The sequence below is a fragment of the Epinephelus lanceolatus genome, chromosome 8 (assembly GCF_041903045.1).
Source record: "Epinephelus lanceolatus isolate andai-2023 chromosome 8, ASM4190304v1, whole genome shotgun sequence".
NCBI classification, from domain to species: Eukaryota; Metazoa; Chordata; class Actinopteri; order Perciformes; family Serranidae; genus Epinephelus; species Epinephelus lanceolatus.
This window is the reverse complement of record NC_135741.1, coordinates 5183834-5205472: the sequence shown is the minus strand read 5'-3', so window position 1 is coordinate 5205472 and position 21639 is coordinate 5183834. Positions and strand designations below refer to the sequence as shown.

The following is a 21639-nucleotide window of genomic DNA, read 5'->3' as shown; positions in this document are numbered from 1 at the left end:
TTGTGCGTTTGTTGTTGACGGAAAAAAAAAAACGTCAATTTGCGGTGTTGTACCGATTCAGTGCATTTATTTTGAAAGAGACAGTATGTCAACGTTAAATTTCCTGTGAAAACGTAAGTGCATTTTAAAAGAAGACAATGTAACAGGCAGAACTTGACACAGCGCTCCAGAACATCAACAACCACCCAGGGTGCCTTGCACGTCGTATCTGGACGTGAAAAGTCTGCCACCAAACGTTGATATGTGACGAGGTTGGAGTGAGAATGTGTTGACTGGAGGAATGAAGCAACAGAGTTTCGTCCTCGGTAATAAAAGAGGCTGTGTATATTCTTTCACTACTGCACTGTCCTGTGTGGTGGTAGTGACGGTGGCTGGCTGACACCAGTCAAAGTGGAGGACAATGTTGTAAAAGTAGAGTGGCTTCTCTGAGGAATAACGTGGTTACGAAGTGCATGTGTGTGTGTGGTTGTGAGGGATTGTTAACATCACAGGCGCCTGCACAAATAGAATGCAGAAATCAGTAACCGGGTTACCAGTATTTTTCATGTACACAGGGATTATGAATAACTTGATTTCTCTGTGCTCATGTAAACACCACATCCTGCACATGATGATAAGCAGTGCTACGTGCCGTAAGGTGGTGTGCTGTGTCTTTGTCTGTTTTCTCTGGTGTGCCTCTCCAGGTGTCCCCCCTCCTAACAATGCAGAGAATGGTTATCTGCACCTGTGCTTGATTCGCTCATTAGAAGCATGCTATGTAAGAGGACTGGAGACAGGTGGAGATAGTAGGCTCGTTTGAGATAAACTGCGCCTCGCCTGGAAAGGGGATGAGATCAGGCGGCTGCAGCAGGAAGTGGTGACAAAAAGCTGAGGTGAAGTCGGACAGTTTCCAGCAGCTTTCAGTCCGTGCAGGAAGTCACAGAAACACTCACATCCTGCCAGATCTGATGCCCATTTATTAAATATTATCAGACACATACATCAGTTTGTTCGCAGTCTACAGTTGTTTTAATTCTGACAGAGTAGGCTTTTAAAATCCTTTACAGGCGATTTGTAATTTATGTTCATGGATCAACCTCCATTTTAAATGAATTCTCATGTAAATCAGCATCATATCAGTTTGCTGCTGCAGAGCAGACCTCACGCAAGAGGAAAGAAATGCAAGACAGCAGCATTCATTCTTCTTTCTTTTATTGTTAAGAAATGTCTTTATTTGGTTTTTACTCACTTCTTTAGATTTTTTCCCTGGTTTAATTCAACTGTTACTCCCCTCATCCCCCGAGCCTGTTTGGGGAACATAACACCAGGATGAGCATCAAATGGGTGTTTCATATCCATGTGCACACAATGACTGTGACTGTAACATTTGAATTAACAGGCCTGAGATAGGGCTGCGCGTTATACACGGTATGACGGTAGAAACGATATAAATTTGGCCACGGTAGAGATTTGTGCTCTACCGTCATACTGCTGATGACGTTATCGCACCTGCCTATGTGTGAAAACGGCCGCAAGCACAGTAACGGCGGAGGAGGAGGAGCTGGTCAGAAAAAACGGTGCTACATCCGTGATTTGGACGTGGTTCGGGTTTAAAAAGTCGGATGTTGAGCAGAAAAATGTCATCTGCAAGATGTGTGGAGTAACTGTGACTGCCAACAATGGTAACACGAGCAATTTATTTTACCATTTGAAATCAAAACATGTGCTCAAGTATGCAGAGAGCCAGAGGCTGCGCTCGGCTCAAACAACGGCTCAGTCTACGAACACGGGAGGAAAGAAAAAAGTTTCCCCCGCTACCCAACAACAGACCTCCATTGCGCAAGCCTTTTCCAAGAGTACTCCTTATGACAGAAAGAGCATGCGGTGGAATGACATAACAAGAGCCATCACAACACACTTGTGCAAAGACATGGTCCCTTTCCAAACGGTGGAGCGCAGCGGGTTTAAACATATGATTAAAACCCTTGATCCAAGATATGAGCCTCCAAGCTGCAAGTATTTTACTGAGACAGAAATGCCCAAACTGTATGGCCAGCTCTGAGAAAAAGTTGAGAAATACCTCTGTGAATTAACATACTACGCGACTACTACGGACTTGTGGTCGAGTCGCACCATGGAGCCTTATATCAGCCTCACGATTCATTACATAACTGGTGAGTGGAAACTGACCAGCAGGTGCTTGCAGACTTCGTATTTCCCTGATGACCATACGGGTGAGGCAATAGCAGAAGGATTAAAGGATGCGCTGGAGTCATGGGGCCTCAGGGAAGAATCCCAAGTCTGTATTACCACAGACAACGGCACAAATGTGGTGAAGGCAGTGACGCTAAATGACTGGAGAAGACTGCAGTGCTTCGGCCACAGGCTGCATGTCACCATTGGTAGGTTAAAGTGTAACTGTAATAATACACTGTAATTTGCATTTCCAATTTTCAGTAGTGTATGTGTATGTGTGTGTGTGTGTGTGTGTGTCAGCCTCCTAGGGTGATTCACAATGTGGACACTGATAAAGATAATTTTAAGTTTCACACCTCCATGGTGTAAAATTATTCAGATTCATTAATTTAATCTGTTATTAGATAACTGTATAGTATTTTTATGTTTTGTTGAAGAGATGACTGATGCTCTGTAGGTGAAACTAAACTAATAACTTTTATCTTTGTTAACAGAGAAAAGTGTGAAAGATCCTCGTGTGGAGCGAGCAGTTGGCGTGTGTAAAAAGATTGAAAAAAGATTGTGAGTGCTTTTTCATATACATGGAAAAGGAAGAGAGAATTGGCTGCTGCCCAGGCTGACCTACACCTGCCTCCTCACAGGCTCATCACCGAAACACCAACAAGGTGGGGGTCACGACAACAAATGATAGAGCAGGTTCTTGAACAGGAGAAGGCCATATCACAGGTCATGAAAGCAGATAAAAAAAACAGACATCTGGTACCTACTTGGCAGGACATTGATGTTTGGGAATCTGTGAACAAGATCCTCAGCCCTCTAATGGAGTTCACTGGTGCACTGTCTGGGGAGGAGTACGTCAGTGTGTCATACCTCAAATACCTGTGCTCCATCTACTGAAAAATACAGTTCTTCCTCACTCTGATGATGACACAGACCTGACAAAACACATGAAGACGGCCATCCTCCAGTATCTTAATGATAAGTACTCTGACCCTGCTACCAATGACCTGCTGGACATGGTGTCCTTTGCTGATCCACGCTTTAAAGACTCATACATAGCTGATGACAGAAAGGACTACATCAAGACCAGAGCAGCAGTGGAAATTCACGCACTGCTTGAGAAGCAGGCTGAAGCTGTACCTAACACAGAGTCAGCCCCACAAGCAAGCACTGCAGCTGCTAGTGGAGCTGTGGAGAGAGAGGCTAAGAAGGTGAAACGAAGTCTGGGCAGTTTTTTCAAAAAAGCATCCACTCAGCCTGGCCCACCTGCTCTGACGGAGAAGCTAACCCACTAGAGTGGTGGAGGCTGCACCAGGCTAATTTCCCAAGGGTGGCAAACCTTGCAAAGAAATATCTTTGCATTCCTGCCACCAGTGCCCCTTCAGAGATGGCGGTGGCAACGTTGTCACATGTCACCGGTCTGCATTAAAGCCAGAGACTGTGGACAAGCTTGTGTTTCTGGCTAACAACCTATAAAAGAGGATGGGAACTTGGGAAGCAAGTGAACTGGAGTTAACACTAAAGTTCAGTGTTGTTATTGTTGTTTTTTACTGAAAAGATGCCAAGTGTACTGTAAGTGTTTCTCTCTTAAAAATATATTGTTCAATCAGTCAGTGACACTTTTGCGCAACAGACAAAACAAAACAAAAGTCTGTTCTGTGTACCTGAAGTAGTGTTATTTAGAATTGTATTTTTGTGTTCTTTAAGATGTGGAAAATTCGTTTGGTAACTTTTGCACTACTTTGGATTAGAGAAAAAAACCTTATTGTTGGCAGCCGAAGTTCAGTGTTTGTGTTTGCAGCTTGGTTTTAATTTGAAATATGAAACCAAGTGTTCAGTGACACTTTTTGCACAAGAGAACAAAAGCCTGTTCTGTGTACTTGAAGTAGTGTTATTAGAATATCTATTTATTTTTGTGTTGTTTAAGATGTGGAAAATTTAATGTTTGGTAACTTTTGCACTATTTTGGATTACAGAACCTTTTCACTGTTTTTGCCATTTGCCTTATAGAAAACCTCTCTTACTTGAAGTACTGTTTACAATATCCACTTTATTTTTGTAAGAATTTTTGTACTTCTGAGGCACTATCCTTACTTCTGTTGTTCTTCTGCACAATAAATGCTCAAAAACTTACATTATATCTTTGCTTTTTTTGTTGTTGTTGTTTTTTAAATCAATTTAATTGCTAAGGGACTACAAAACCCATTCAGAAACACTTCCATTATAAGTTTTACACCGCGACATTTATACCGCGATATATACCGTTACCATGAAGGGATTCAGTTTATACTGTGATATGAATTTTGGGTCATACCGCCCAGCCCTAGCCTGAGACCTGTGTAGGTGTATCTGAAAATACTTCCGTGGTTTAGATCATGGTTGCCTTTGGTGATATCAGTTTTAGTAAATATGACAGCTGAGTCCATTTGTGACTTTTTATACAACAAACTGATTTACAGGGGGACGATTCAAATATCAAAATAAATTTTAGTTGTATCATTACTTAGGTGCTATCAAATAATGTATCAAGACACCTGTGAATGCAAATCCCAGCCATCTGTGAAAAAAAACACCAAAACACAGGAGAACTGAAATTCATCTGTAATTATCTAATTTCATAGGTCCGCCCTGCTTGGCTAAAATTTCAGCAACAACAATCAGCATAGTAAAATTTAATCAAACCCCATGATGATAACACTTCATTTCCCCAATTACCCTTGAAAATGCAGACGTCCATTTAACTTCCTCTTCTAATCCCAAAGAGCCTCATTTCTGAACGGTCTAACTGATCATAAACCACTGAGACGTCCTTTTAATGGCTAATAAGGTGAAGTTGTTCAGTGAGTTTGGAGTTCCCACTGTTCTGTCATCCATCCCACTCACAGCAGTCCCACAGGTCACACACACACACACACACACACACACACACACACACACACTTCAAACACATGCTTTTTATTCAGACTCAGTATCAAAAGCCCACTTTATTAAGACAATCAGGATCCAATTCAGAGAACTCGAGTAGCTCTGATGAGCACGAGTGGACACAACAAACAACACAACCCCCTTATGCGCACATGCACACACACAGACACACACTCACATCATGAACTCACCTTCAGGGATAATCGCAGTGAGAATTAATTATTCTGACGCCTCTAAATCCAACAGGATTTTTTTTTTTTTTTTCTTTTTTCAGTTTAGTATCACAGTCATCGACAGGTCCTGAAATACTGCAGGCACTACGAGGCGACTGCAAAGCCTCATGGGAAATGTTGCCTTAATCAGAGTTTGTGTGTGCATCCATGTTGTATTTTGAATTATCTATACTTAACGCCTAACCCCAAACTGTCAGCATATCTTATCCTGGTTTTACAGTTTTTTTTTCGATTGTTTACACACATTTTCTGAAAGCATGCCTCATACTCTCAGAACTCTACACACAAATCAAAAAACACACACACAATGGGCAAAACCCCTCAATTCTCCTGCAAAATGAAACTTTACATTCAAAACAATGTTATTTCTTCTCAAAATGGTATTTTGTTTTCAAATGACACACACAAACCATCATATGAATAGACATTTATAAGAACCAGTTGAACACTGATGTGCTCAATGTAAAACACTATGATGAATGGAAAACACTTCTTCTCCATTCATCATAATGACTTAGGCCTTTTTTTTGTTCAGTGTTACACTTACTACAGACAGTACATAAGTAAGTGTGTTGTAAAACATTTTAGAATATTGTTTTTATACTCAGAACACACAAATAGACGGTAACAAATAGATTTTATTTTTCCCACAAAAACAATGTACACAGTGTACATCCCAACCAACACAAAGTTGCACATACAGTGGTCTACATTAGGGGTAGACCGATATGGATTTTTTTAAGGCCGATGCCGATACCAATTTTTTTCCATCACCCTTAGCTGATGACCGATTATGGACTGCCGATTTTCTTGAGCCGATATTTGGGGCCGATACTGCTTTTGCTCCCTCAGTTTACATCAAAAAAATGACACAATGATAACAAATATTACAGGTCTCAAGTTTAAAATAAGAAACATTTATTGAACAGTAAAAAATACTAAAACAAGATGGAAAGTTGAGGTAGAACAGGTAGAATATTATTATTATTATTATACATTCAAATAAAAAAAAGAGTTCAGTGCTCTTAAATCTTCCAGTAATGTCTTTATAAAATAAACAAATATTTAAGCTGAAGCATAAATAAAACAACAACTACTGTACACAGTAGGATTTGCTGCATGTGCGCTGCAGGGTCTTCCGGCAACACAGAGCTGCCCGTGGATGCCTGTCTGTAAATCATGCCAGGGAAAAATAAATCCGCGAACCCACGCGCGTATCGGCCGATGTCGATACAAGTAAAAAACTCAAATATCGGCCCGATATATCGGCTGGCCGGTCTACATACAAAACAACAGAAAAATTTACTTTATACAGTTACAGTAAAAAAAAGAAAACACTATGCTGCATCATAGCAGCGAGGGAAATATCGCCTAGCATGGCGAATCCAGCCATGAAAAGCATCAACTGCTATATCTCCACATGCGTCTTCCATAGCTTGGAGAAGGGGTATACGCGTTTGTGGATTTCGGTCATACACTTTCCATCTCCAGGCAGAAAAAGTGTCTCAGATCTCATCAGAGATTACGGTCCTTGGCCTTCCTCGTCCTCGTCCTCCCCGTCCTCCTCCTCTTACTCTCAAGTGCAACACACACCACCGCCAGCGCAGCGCTGTGGCCGTCAAGGGCCACCCCCCAACACACACTGGCAGCGGCGCGCAGCGGCACCGTCGACATGTATTTCCCACCCCAGCCCGCTAGGTGGCTGTACCTACACTAGTTGCCAACTGCTAGTAACAGAAGAAGAAGAGGAAAAACTTTGAGGCAACAACAACTTGAATTTCACGGGTGAGTTTCTTATCAAAGTCGTCTTATTAAAAATTTGAAACAACCGGAGTTGATCCTACGAGACGAGACGTACATAAAAGGCTTTTCTCGCAGCGCCGCCATGAGCGCCGGCCACGCTGGAAATAGAGCAGTGGGCTGAAGCAGAACGGCACGGCGCGTCGGCCGGTGCCAGTGTGGGTTGGTTCATAGAATATAATGGAGGCTGGCGTTTTGACGCACGGCGTACAGCGGCGGTGTGTGTTGCACTTCACTCCTCTGGCTCTGGCTCTGGCTCTGCCTCTGTTTCCAATGTTGGCATCCATTGCTCCAAAACAGAAAAGCTCACCTGTTGCCCTTTTATGCTAAAGCTCTGATTGCTATTTGTAAAACTGTGTGACAGGTGTTTGCCCATGTGATGAGTCAGTGTGCATAGTAGGGCAATTAACTTTAGAATTTTGAATGACAGTGTGTTCCTTGTGAAAACAAGAGATTTTCTTCATGAAAATTGTGTCAAATGCAAAGAATTGTGTGTAGTGTTTTGAAAAAATGTGTTTTAGAACTGCAATTTGAGTGTAAAGCAGGAATTGTGCTTGTGGTTTAGCAGAATTGGTTCAGGGGGTTGGTGCATGAGTTACATGTTTTGGTCATTGTGTCTCAAGTATTTGTGTGTGAACAATTGAGAAAAACTGTAAGATTGATCAGTTAATTGTTTGACAGAATTGCTCTAACATCTGCAAAAGAAAATGTGAGTGTCCCTTCACTACCAGTGCCATTAAACCACTGAAGAGGAAGAGGGTCCAATGAGCCATTTAGAGAGTTAGATAAAGCACCAGATTTCGTGGCACTGATGGATTAGTTTAACAAATCATAGGTCAAGGTCAAGTGACCAATCCTAAGTCCCGCTACCCTTAGTTGCTGTTGCTAGGTCAGACAAGGACATAAGTGTTTGTAAGATAGTTCCTGGGTGTCACACAACATAGCTTCAAGAAGCCAACAGCAAGGACTTCGGTACAGACGGATATGTTCACAATATTAACTTTTATGAACAAGGCAAAACGTTCCAAATTGAGGCTTCTGGTCCCTAAAAAAGGAAAAAGTAGAGACTGAAGAAGACGAGACCACCAGTCAACATTTCTCCTGCACTGCCAGGTCTACAGTACAGGCCAAAAGTTTGGACACACCTTCTCATTCAATGCGTTTTCTTTATTTTCATGACTATTTACATTGTAGATTCTCACTGAAGGCATCAAAACTATGAATGAACACGTGGAGTTATGTACTTAACAAAAAAAGGTGAAATAACTGAAAACATGTTTTATATTCTAGTTTCTTCAAAATAGCCACCCTTTGCTCTGATTACTGCTTTGCACACTCTTGGCATTCTCTCCATGAGCTTCAAGAGGTAGTCACCTGAAATGGTTTTCCAACAGTCTTGAAGGAGTTCCCAGAGGTGTTTAGCACTCGTTGGCCCCTTTGCCTTCACTCTGCGGTCCAGCTCACCCCAAACCATCTCGATTGGGTTCAGGTCCGGTGACTGTGGAGGCCAGGTCATCTGCCGCAGCACTCCATCACTCTCCTTCTTGGTCAAATAGCCCTTACACAGCCTGGAGGTGTGTTTGGGGTCATTGTCCTGTTGAAAAATAAATGATCGTCCAACTAAACGCAAACCGGATGGGATGGCATGTCGCTGCAGGATGCTGTGGTAGCCATGCTGGTTCAGTGTGCCTTCAATTTTGAATAAATCCCCAACAGTGTCACCAGCAAAACACCCCCACACCATCACACCTCCTCCTCCATGCTTCACAGTGGGAACCAGGCATGTGGAATCCATCCCTTCACCTTTTCTGCGTCTCACAAAGACACGGCGGTTGGAACCAAAGATCTCAAATTTGGACTCATCAGACCAAAGCACAGATTTCCACTGGTCTAATGTCCATTCCTTGTGTTTCTTGGCCCAAACAAATCTCTTCTGCTTGTTGCCTCTCCTTAGCAGTGGTTTCCTAGCAGTTATTTGACCATGAAGGCCTGATTGGCACAGTCTCCTCTTAACAGCTGTTCTAGAGATGGGTCTGCTGCTAGAACTCTGTGTGGCATTCATCTGGTCTGTGATCTGAGCTGCTATTAACTTGCGATTTCTGAGGCTGGTGACTCGGATGAACTTATCCTCAGAAGCAGAGGTGACTCTTGGTCTTCCTTTCCTGGGTCGGTCCTCATGTGTGCCAGTTTGGTTGTAGCGCTTGATGGTTTTTGCGACTCCACTTGGGGACACATTTAAAGTTTTTGCAATTTTCCGGACTGACTGACCTTCATTTCTTAAAGTAATGATGGCCACTCGTTTTTCTTTAGTTAGCTGATTGGTTCTTGCCATAATATGAATTTTAACAGTTGTCCAATAGGGCTGTCGGCTGTGTATTAACCTGACTTCTGCACAACACAACTGATGGTCCCAACCCCATTGATAAAGCAAGAAATTCCACTAATTAACCCTGATAAGGCACATCTGTGAAGTGGAAACCATTTCAGGTGACTACCTCTTGAAGCTCATGGAGAGAATGCCAAGAGTGTGCAAAGCAGTAATCAGAGCAAAGGGTGGCTATTTTGAAGAAACTAGAATATAAAACATGTTTTCAGTTATTTCACCTTTTTTTGTTAAGTACATAACTCCACATGTGTTCATTCATAGTTTTGATGCCTTCAGTGAGAATCTACAATGTAAATAGTCATGAAAATAAAGAAAACGCATTGAATGAGAAGGTGTGTCCAAACTTTTGGCCTGTACTGTATGTGTCCCTTTCCCCCTCTGGGACCAGTAAAATACTCTGTGCATGTTCTACTGACTACAGACGATGGCACTGAGCTTGTCTTTCTCCTCAAGCAAAAGAAAATGTTGGCATTGTACATTTTTGCAAATCACACATACGTCACGTTTGCTGGTTTCATACGTATCATATCGACGTTTCTACAGTGACGTAGTAAATGAGCTGACTTGGTCACAGGGGGATGGAGGGGACAGTGGATGGTGTGGCACCTGGTGAAGAACACAAAACTGGGTGCTTTTTGGTGAGTCATCGCTGTGTTTAAGTGACTTTTTGCCCACCAAACTTTAGCCCTATTCAGAAGGGATTAGTTTAACATGGAGACGTGGGGTAAAGTAATTATTACCAGGGATTTTAGTCCCGTCTGAACGCGGCATGTCTGTAATCATTACGGATAATGTCAGTAAAAATTACGGCAACTTTTAGCTTCTGTAAAACAGTCTGGAGAAAATACCTCGGGTAATATTAATCCCGTGCGAACGCAATTCTCTGTAAAAATGTATGTAAATATTTCGTCACATCCTGTTTACAACTAGGTTTCCGGGTTTTTTCGATGATGGAGGCACTTGAAGAAGCATTCGGTGTTGTCGGCAGTTGTGACAGTGGACATTCATCTAATGATGGCATAGCCCTACCAATCAAAAAAGTCGAGAAGAAAACACTTTTCAGAGCCACGAGACTTCTGGTTGTGTTAGGTAGGCCTAATGTAAATCCATGATGCTAATTGTTGTGTACACACAATCCTGATCATGGGCAATATTTCATATAAACGTTACACATACAGGAAGCAACGTAGCACGCACATGCCGACAGGGAGGTGACGCCAGGGCGCAAACCAAGTTATCGCTCCCATCTCTGGTAGAATTATGGAGATTCCTTGTCCTGTGCGAATCGGATATTTATATTACAGACATCCTGTGGTAAACTGACATTAGTCCACATCCCTATGTGAAACTGATCCTGTCCGAATAGTACTTTTGTTTTTTTTTTAGCAACCTGCTGCTGTGTTTTTCACCAGGGATAGTGCAATGAAATGTGATTGGTTTGGGGTTTTTTAACCAAGAAACTGTCTTTCGTCCAGCGGCTTTTTAGCCACCAAAAGCAGGTATTTTAAGGCAAAACTGAAATCTAATAGATCTGTGCCTCTTCTACATCTGCATTAGCTTAAAATCATGTGTGGACACCCACTAATTAAAGTTAATTTCTCACTTGAAGTGCAGATCTCCAGAGCTATGACTCACCAGGCAATTTCTTTTTGGCCATTGTCTTTATAATGTCAGGACTGTGGGGAGTTTAGCTCTGAGTATTTCTCGACCTCAACAATGAGTCTCACCTCATCCATTCTTCATCACACATAGCAACAAGAGTTCTGTTTATGCAGCAATGGTGAGGAGAGGAGTCAAGTATCATCTAAGTGTAACAGGAGAGGGGAAAGTTATCTGAGGTTCTGCTGGGGTCAAAGCTTGCTCAACTGTTACTGACGCACAGAGCCTAAGAGGGGCTGATTCCAAAGACCAACTTGCATAAACACACTCAAACTGTTAAATCTGACAGAATGCCAATGCTGGGTGACCACCAAGGTCTCTGCCTTGTTCTCTTTTCAAAAACAGTGATTCAGTTATTTTTGTTTGTGCGTCAGCACCATGCAGAGGAAGAAGAAAAGAACGCATGACAAAAGTGACATATTTACAAAAGGCCTGCCATTTTCAAAAATGTCAGCTTTGATCACTACCTGTGAATTTGCAGCTGTCAAACAGTTCCCACTTACAAGGTTTAAAAGATCACAAGAGTGTGATGTGGAGGATGCTCCTCACGAACATGGCAAACATGGCAGCATCTGAAGGTACCACTATAGCTAAATTCTGAATTTATCTTCCTCATACGCACACATACACACAATTGTAATCACTTCTTGTCTCTCTGCACTGTTCCTCACGTTCTTCTCTTTTATCTAAACTGACTGTTTGAGCTGTTACAGGAACTTCCTTGAAGGCAGCTCCAGTTGTTGTGCGCTGCTTATTTGCCAAACCAGTCATGTTGTTAGTTTTCATTGTCACAGTGATTCATTTCTCATCCTCAAACTAGTTTGCCTTTTTATTATTTCAAACCATGTAAACTGGGTTTTACAGTACTGTATATTTATTTATTCAATAACAAATTTGAAGTTATAGGGCCCTGGAAAAGCTAATTCGACTCGACTGTGACATCACTCAGAATTTTTCATGTAATTATACACAACAGCAGAATATACTACATATAGCAATTAATTATGACATGGAAAACAGTGCTAGGATGACACCAAACAGCAGCGTACCTAAAGTCATAGTGGACATTTAGCAAGCAAGCTAGCAACTAAAGCTAGCTTATTTTTAGCATAACAAAGATCTTCAACATTTAACTGTTGTGCTCCAGGTTCAAATTATTTCAACTTTAACCCAGTTTGCCGTCGACCACATTCAATCTGTTGACAGAAGGACAAAATCACGGTTTCCCACACATTCATTTATGTGAGGCAGCCTGCCACGATTAAAATATCACCACCATGGTTTGATTTTCTATTTTTGGAGCAGAACTGTTTATTAGGAGAGTTGTTGGAATATATTGTCGTGCTTTCTGTTTCTGAAGTAAGCTAGGCTACTATGACATGGACAAGGAATCTTCGGCAGGTGAGTACTGAACATACAGCCATTTACATCAGCGAAGGCAACTACGCTGGGTTGTGGTCTTGAGCTTGGGCACAGAACAGCTCTGTCCATGCAATGAGCCGTTCAATCTTTACTAAGTGACTCCTGTGCTGTCTTCATATGTAATCTTGTCATGCCAACTAACAAATCAACATGCAATATCTAGTGACAAGGAACACAGTTGTAAGGTAGGAGAGGGGGTACTGCTTTACAATATATATCGTTTGGTTATTCATTGCTCTACACTCGTACTCTGAGAACAGACAGAGCAGCAGATGAAACTTGACCGTTTATTATGCTGCGTCTGAAAGTTTGCTTTAACTCACAAAGCTTTCGCTCATGTCCTCCATCAATCTGACCTGATCAGATCAGCTTTGACTGATAAATCATCCACCCCGTGACTCAAAACTCCTCAAACTGCTGCTGACAAAACAGGAAGAGTTCTGTCTGTGCTGCATTCAGTGACCCACAAAAAAGCCCAAATTTAGAGACGGGGCACAGACTGATACACAAGGACACACAGGAAGAAAACAAACACCTGAAAGTTAGGCCTCCAATCTCAGTTTCCAGAAGGTCAGCATAATGGTATTTATTTGCTATTCAGTCCTCTAAACTCAGTGACATAATATATAATTCATCACTTCCTTCCAAAGTGATGCATGAGAGTGTTTTCTGATCTGATGCCCTTCTCGACAGAACAACATAGTTTGTCACTGTCTTCAAAAAGCTTAAAAATGGCAGCAACACTCTCTTTAACCCGCAGTGATTCATATGACAGTTTTGTTTTTCTAGATCAGTGGTTAAGAATTGGTTAGATTAAGGTATGAATGTTATTTTTTAGACTAAGGATGAGATTGTGTTGGTTGGAAAACAGATGTTCTGCGAAAAAGTCACGCGTTTTGTTGACCCATCCACCCAGTTACCCCAACGTCCTCCCTAACATCCTACTTCCTACTTCCATCTTTGCTTCACAGGTAAACGAGGACAGTCTTGGTTCTTCTATGAATCATGTGGGCACAGAGCTGAACTCTCAGTACTACTAAAAGAGCTTCAACCACACAGGAAGGTCAGTGTAACCTCATCATGTCTCTGGACCTCAGGCCACTCTTTCTGCATTTCACTGACAGACTGATTGACCCACTGACTGAGTGGCCTCCACCTCAGAGCTAAAAGCCATCTACAAGTGTTTGTCCCTGACACATTAATGCGGAAAATGTCACATCCAATACAAAACAGAATGTACAGGTTTGTTCTGCATACCTTTTTTCCATGTCTTTAGACCTGTGCTCCATTTTTTGTTCTGTATTTGTGTATTGATCGGTAATGGAGATGAATCCGAACAACCAGCACCGTTTCTCCTCCAACATGGATTCATTGGCTGCTTTAGTTTTGTTTGTGCTCCTTCAGCCCGACACAAGTGACCGATTTGATTGTATCCGACAAAAAACATTATGTGTACACACAAAAAAAATCCAAACTCAATCTCCTTGTAATTGTCCATGGTGCAATTTCGGATTGTATAAAACTGACTTCCTCTGTTTCTGTCTTTATCACACACACACATCAATATCACAATCCCTACTGGTAAAAATAATAAAGTGTCAGCGAGAGAGACATCGTTTTCTTCGAGTACATTCTCAAAAAACAGAGGCTGAAAGTAATTTCCCCTGACGCTGTTAGCTGCGGCAGTGAAAGAAAATGGGAGCAGAGGGAGAGAGGAGACTCACTGTGTCTCTGAAGATGTTATTTCTACTCCATGTCAATAACCCAGATACTTTAACACAGACTGAAACATTTAGTAAACACTTCCTTTTCATTCAAAAGTTAATCGCTCTTTATGACTGAGAACAGGTCACTGGATGTTGAACTGTCAGTGCCGGCAAAGTGCACTTTCACAAATAGTTCATACACACACTTAAATATAGCAAACCGTAACAGGCATAGGAATGCTATGCAGCCTTGACAGTAGACAACAGGTGGACAAATAATGGATGATGCTGCAAAGAAGCTACAAATACTAATACATGGATGCTTCACACACATCTTCAATCTGACAGCACAGAAGATCTATACAATCAGCACAGTTATAAGATATGAAACCAAGATTAGTGTCACCAATCAGCCCTGTCGCCAGGAGAAAAGTTACAATACCTTACATCTGTGCATGTCTAGGGATGTAACGATTACCAATAATACGGTAAATCTCGGTTAATTTTTAAACCGTTTATGTTTAAATTAATTGCATTATCACGGTGGATTATCAGGATATGTAATAACAGCCTCATTCAAGTCTCGCGATGCAGGCGCTGCGTGAATGTGTAGCATGTGTAAACACAAAGAATGAAAACATGGCGGAAGGTGGTGATAGCGGCACTCAGGACATTTGGGACACTCAGGACACTGGGCGTACTTTGGGTTTCTGAAGAATGCCGAGGGACAGCTGGTGGAGGACAACTATCCTGTGTGCAGAACATGCAGAAAGAAAGTTGCTGCAACACTACAAATCTGCTGGCTCATCTCTGTGACCATCATCCACAGCTTTACAGCCAATGCAAGTTATGCCATGCAAACGTTAGTTATTGTGTTTTTACTAAGATTGTCATAATGTATAACTCTCGACGTATACGGGACATTTGAGCCATATCTGTCCTCCTAAACGGCGACTAGGTTTTCCGTTTTTGTTTAAGACACTTAGGAGCTAGTACTAGCTGAGTAGCTAATAGCCGTATTAGCAGCTATGTTGCTAAGTGAAAAAACGAAACGGAGCTGTAGACACTGAGCGGAGCCAACAGAATATAAACCGGCGTAACATAACGTAACGCTAAGAGAGCCTTAATGGGGGCTCTCGGTTTTACAAGGTTAATTAAATTCACTGCTCACAGTCTTGACCTAACACACACACACACACGAGAGCATGCACTCCTTTTCTTATAAAGGTAATCCTCTGACTCACATGCACACTTCTAATATGTGAACTATTCAGTGTAATGATGACCATTGCCCTTAGGGTTTTTTGGTTTCTGCTGCACATTCGTGATATCTGTTCTATATATTGCATGTTTTTTGTTCTACTCTTGCATTGTTTTGATTTTATATATATTTTTCCTCTTGTGCTAATAAATAAATTAATATATAAATTGTTTACATATTTTGCTGACTGTTAAAATGCACCAGACAAATAAGTTTTGTTCCTGTAATGTGTTTACATATTTTTGTCAGGCCAGGACTCCAGGCAGGACTCAGACGCAGAGATGACTTGGTTTAAATTGACTTTATTTTCAAAACCAACGTTCTCTAAACCGAGTGACAAAATGAACAGTGACTATGAAATTTACCTAGAGGTTTTTTTAAAAAGGAAGGTAACAAAAAAAAAACCAAACAAACAAAAAAAAAAAAACGCTCCAAATGGAGGAAATACCAGCAGCTAAGAAAAATAACAAATTAAAAGTCACTCCCAGAGGAGGCAAACAAAAGGCTATGTGAAGATTTTAACAAAATAACACTCCGACAGGAGGAAAACCAGACGAGACTCAATATAAGCTCACTCCTAAAAAACAGAGGATTTAAGGTAAACTATGGACATTAACAACAAAATCAATATCGCTCCAAAGGAGGAAAATCAGATTAAACTCAAAATAAACTTTCTCCTAAAAAGGAAGACCTAAGTTAAGCTATGAACAACAAAATCAAAGTCGCTCCAAAGGAGGAAAACAAACAACTATGAAAAATAATCCTGAGCTAAGGCAAGAAGCTAAGCTATAAAAGTTACAAACAAGAATCACTCGTTTAGAGGAACAACGGCTTACGTGAGGCAACACTGTGGCTGTGGAACAAGGCTCGGAGATGAGCTCGGGTGATCAGACGAAGACACTCTGGCACAAGACAAGGGAGACACAGACTATTTAAACACACGGAGGTAATGGGGAACAGGTGGAGACAATTGGTAATCAGGGTAAACACACAGATGACACATGAGGAAGGGCAAGTGCTCTGAAACGAGAGGAGAGTAAGGCCTTCAAAATAAAACAGGAAATGACAAGACCAAAATCCCAAGACAAGACAAACCTCACTGCGGTGTGACAATTTTGTTTATTTTAATATAAGATTCTGGCTGTTAACATTTTAGTATGAGTTATTTCAGTGTATCTTTTTTTTGGACACTTTACAGCACTCAAAAAAATATCACGATATTATCGTTTACCGTGATAGTTTGGTCACTATAATCGAGATTTCAAATTTTCCATATCGTTACATCCCTATGCATGTCATACATATCATATCAGCGTTTCTAAAGTGACATAGTGTATGAGCTGTATTATTTGGGAGGTGCAGGTGATGGTGGATAAAGTGACACTTAGGCTGAATGCCTGCCGAGCTGTGGACCGCTGTCTCAAACCAGGAAACAACAACAGCACTTGTTTATTGGCGAGCCACCACTGCGTTTTCCAGCAGCTCTTTAGCCACCAAATGTGTTTTTTTGTTTGTTTGTTTTTTAGCGACCTGTCGATGCGTTACCAGCCAGGATAGTGTCACAAAAAGTGGTTGCTTTTTACCAAGACTTGCCGGCGTTTCCTGCTGGGACAGTGCCATGAAAAGCAGTTGTTTCATACAGAGACATCGTCGGCTCCTCCAGCCTTGATTGTTCCAGCAAAACCGGGTTTTTAAGCCCCAACATGATCTCTAGTTTTTTGGTGCCAAAACCCAAACACACATTAACCAAAGCATTACTGAAACATAAAGTTTCCACGTATCCGCCAAATTACAGTGGTTAGTATTGTCGCCACACAGCAAGAGGGTTTCTGGGTCAAACCCCAGAGTGGAGGAGCCCTTCTGTGTGAAGTTTGCTTGTTCTCCCCGTATCAGCGTGGGTTTTCTCCAGGTGCTCCAGCTTCCTCACACAGTCCAAAGACATGCAGGTTAATTGGTGACTCTAAATTGTCCATAGGTGTGAATGTGAGTGTGAATGGTTGTCTGTCTCTATGTGTCAGCCCTGTGATAGTCTGGTGACCTGTCCAGGGTGAACCCTGCCTCTCACCCGGTGTCATCTGGGATATCCTGCTGGCTTTCTCAAGGCGATCTTGAGATATCGTGTTTACAAGAATGGAACCGATGGACAACCCAAAAACAAAATAAATACAAAAATACACCAACTGAATTCAAATTTAGTAAGATATTACATAACTGGTATACTTGACATTTATGTTTGCAGACTAAACCTGGAATAATGTTTATCATGACAACATACAGGTCATGTATGAAATGCGCTTGACTAATAAACTTGCATTACTTTTACCTCTTCAGGCCATAAAAAAAACAAAAAAACAAAAAACTCTTCAAATAATACAACTGAAGAAGCCAAAGTCAAAGCCAACTCATGTTCACACCAGTATCATATTAATAGGTCACAAGCAGGCATTACTCCATTTTAATGGATCACATATGCAAAAGGTTGGGAACCTTTACATTTAGACATTGTGAAAAATTTAAGTTGCTTTTTAATTTGAATTTTGATATAAAAATGATTATTCAGCCCTAGTTTCCAATGAGCCCTTGAAGGAAATATTTTCATCAGTATTAAATCAATGGACCATCTGTTACTCTCCAAACTACAAACATGAAGGTGACAATTAGATTCAGTCTCACGCTTGTTAAACCTCCAAAATGATCACAGCTGTGACTTTGCCTCGTCTTTCCCTCTCAATCTCACTGTCTCGTCTGAGGCGTTTGTCTCTTTGGCTAAACCCTTTCTTTTTCTGTCCTCCTTCTGTCCCCAAACAGTGACACAAACACTCTGCCTCGTCTGTTCCTATCTTTGTCTGCGAGAAAATCATCGTCTATGCGGTCAAACTGTAGGACAAGAGGACGGCACAGAGCTATTTTGGAAATTATGAATGGCAGAAAAATGCAGTGGATAATGCAGTGTAAGTCAGTGGATATAATCAAACCTAAGATGTTAAAAAATTGGCTCCCACAGACAGAAGCAGTATCAATACAGACGAGGATGTCTTTGGAGAAACAACGCTGTTCCATTAATTCTTGGTCTGCATGGGAAGTAAAGACAAATGAATGCACTGGAGGCGTCAGATATGCCTTTGTCAAAGGCAGTGCCTGCTTTCAGATGACGGCTACACAATGAAAGCCTCTACTGTCAAAACATCCTCATTGTTACGCCTTCAAACTTGGTTTTTGAACTTTTACAAAAAAACAGAAACTATTTCAAGGTGGAATGTCTGCAAACAATGAGCAGGTTAGCTCACGAATCACAGCTTTTCATAGAGACAGAATGTGAGCACAACTAAGTCTGCATGGCCAATAGTTAATCTGAAAACATTTGAAACAGGCGGTGGAACAGGCTATGAAGCAGAAAATATGATTAGTGGTTTAATAGTCCATCTAGAAAAGTCCACTGGTAGCAATATAAATCAAATCCCCCACTTCAGTTCACTGGTCTCTACTTCACACTGTGTTAAATATAACTTCAAGTGTAAAGGAACAAATGGTTGCAGAAAATTGGAAAATCTAAGAAGTAATTTACGGTGATGATATCAGCAGGAGGTCAGCAGCTTTGATTTATTCTGAGCACAGACCATATCTCATTGTTTTCTAATGAGGCCACTGCTAATTTATTACTGCTCCTAATGACGAGATTTTGATTAAGGATGCATTTAGATGCTTACAAGCTGAAGTTAGAAAAAGGCCATCAATAAATGTGTCCTCTGCAGCCGGGGTCGACAGAGTTTGACGTCTCCATATGTGAAACCACCTTTTTGTAGGTTAGTTTTAATCATCAGGTATCAGGAAACCACTGGCTGCCTGAGTGTTGAGGAGACCATGTGAATGCACCGTCAGCATTAGCTGTGATTGTGTCCAGATTATTAGAAGACATTTACTGCCACATCGAGTCTTTCTGATGTACAGCATATATGGTTATTACATTATCTGTGCGGTGGAGTGTGGTAAAACATGTTGTGATGTTGGAGACCAATATGCATTTCCTGGGACCTCCTACCAGCTGGATATGTGCGGACACCTCAGCCCAGGAGGCCTCAACCACCTCAACTGACCCCTTTCGACGCGAAGGAGCAGCAGCTCTACTCAGAGCTCCCTCCACATGTCCGAGCTCCTCACTCTATCACTAAAGCTGAGCCCAGCCACTCATGACCATAGGTGAGGGTTGGGATGTAGATGGACCAGTAAATTGAAAGCTTTGCCTTCTGGCACAGCTCCCTCTTCACCACAAGGGTCCTGATCCATCTCACGCTCCATTCTACCCTCACTCGAGAACACAACCCCAATGGGGAAAACACCAGTTTATAAAAATGCAGTGCTGTGAAAACCCATTAAACCCATCTTAGACCCATTTATGTAAGTTAGGGTTGGGTATCATTTGGGTTTTTTCTGATACTGGTGCCGAACCGACCGGTGCTTAAACGGTGCCTGAACCGATACCTCAAAATATGAGTTTTTTATGGAGGTTGAAAAGTGGCACAAATGGGCCACCTTTCAGAAGTGTGTGAGTATTTTGTATAACAGTTTTAAATTATTAAAAAAACAATGTTTTTATTTATTTATTGCTGAGGAAAATTAGAAATACCTAGAAATAAAAAGGTATATGAACTCTATTAACAGTTTTAAAATATCATAAAAAAACACTTAACAAATTAACATTACAATAATATTAACTTATGAAAGTCTGGTCTCTGTAGGCAGCCCAGGCTCCGCAAATGGCAACAAAAACATTTGGGTCCAGGCTGCACCAACCAGCCAGCGTGAGACCAGTGCCCAGAGAGATAGTCAGAGCTACAGGCTACAATGAGGCTAAAAACAGAGTTCAAATGAGGCTTTCTAAACAACTTTTTATGTCGGGGCTTCAGGACACTTGGATCACTACGGACGAGCAGTATGGAGATATTTTGTGGTTTCAATTATGTGTTTTTGGACGTTTGAATCTGGGGTGCCGTAAGCCTGCATTAGGTGGAGTTGTGTTGCTACCCACTCTCCCCTTGGATCTCCGCAAGTGATGTGAGGACTCTAAAACTTCACCTGATCCTCCGTCGGCTTGAGGGTGAGTAGATAATGGGTAAATTTTCATGTTGGATGCACTATCGTTTGAACAGGTGTGTAAATCCAGGGTAACTAGCAGCTATCGCTCGTTCACGACAGAGTCACAGAGGACGAGGGGGGCGGGCTAGCTCCGTTGTGTTTGATAACATTGTTGTACGTAAACAGAAGTGATGCCCAACGATGCTTAGCGTGCCTTTAAATAATAATGTACACTCAACAAAGGAACGAATTAATGATTCTGTTACGTGTAACGTCCAATAGAGGGAGACACAGCATTAAAAAAAGCAACGAAAGGAGGCACGTAATGTGCGTTTTGTTTCGGTCCGGTAGGTATCGGTTGTAGAGGTAGCTATGAAAAATTGTATTGTGGATATAAAAAACTGGATGTTGGAGAATTTCTTCCAGTTGAATGGGGCAAAAACTGAGGTTTTGGTGATTGGATCGCAGCACAGTCAGGATCAACTGATGCCGTCTATTGGGTTCCTAGCGGAATACGTCAAGCCCACTGCAAGGAACCTCGGCATCTGGTTTGACAGTAATCTTACCTTCGAATATCACACCACAAAATTAGTGCAATCATGTTTTTATCAGCTCAGAAATATTTCAAAGATCTGTTCCTTTTTAACTGTTAAAGACACTGAGACCATTTTGCATGCTTTTATTTCTTCACGGCTCAATTTTTGTAACAGCCTTTTTACCTGTCTAAGTCAGAAATCCCTGGACAGACTACAAATGGTGCAGAACTCTGCAGCTAGGCTTTTAACCAGAACTAAAAAACACGATCACATCACACCTATTTTAGCATCTCTACATTGGCTGCCAGTACATTTTAGAATTGATTTTAAGATTTTATTGATCACTTTCAAATGTCTCAACGGTCTCAGTCCTAGTTATATCACCGACCTTTTAACATCATATGCTCCTACTCGCACTTTACGTTCCTCAGGCAAAGGCCTTTAATGCGTCCCAGAGTCCAGA

At 41.5% G+C, this 21639-nt stretch overlaps 1 protein-coding gene and 1 pseudogene across 1 annotated transcript in view; one reads left to right on the top strand and one right to left on the bottom strand.

The window, feature by feature from the left end:
* The window catches only part of oprl1 (opiate receptor-like 1), a 167820-nt gene that overhangs the window by 78995 nt on the left and 67186 nt on the right, over window positions 1–21639 (bottom strand). The gene's annotated exons all lie outside the window — the stretch shown is intronic.
* Window positions 1474–3470, top strand: LOC144464219 (E3 SUMO-protein ligase ZBED1-like; annotated as a pseudogene).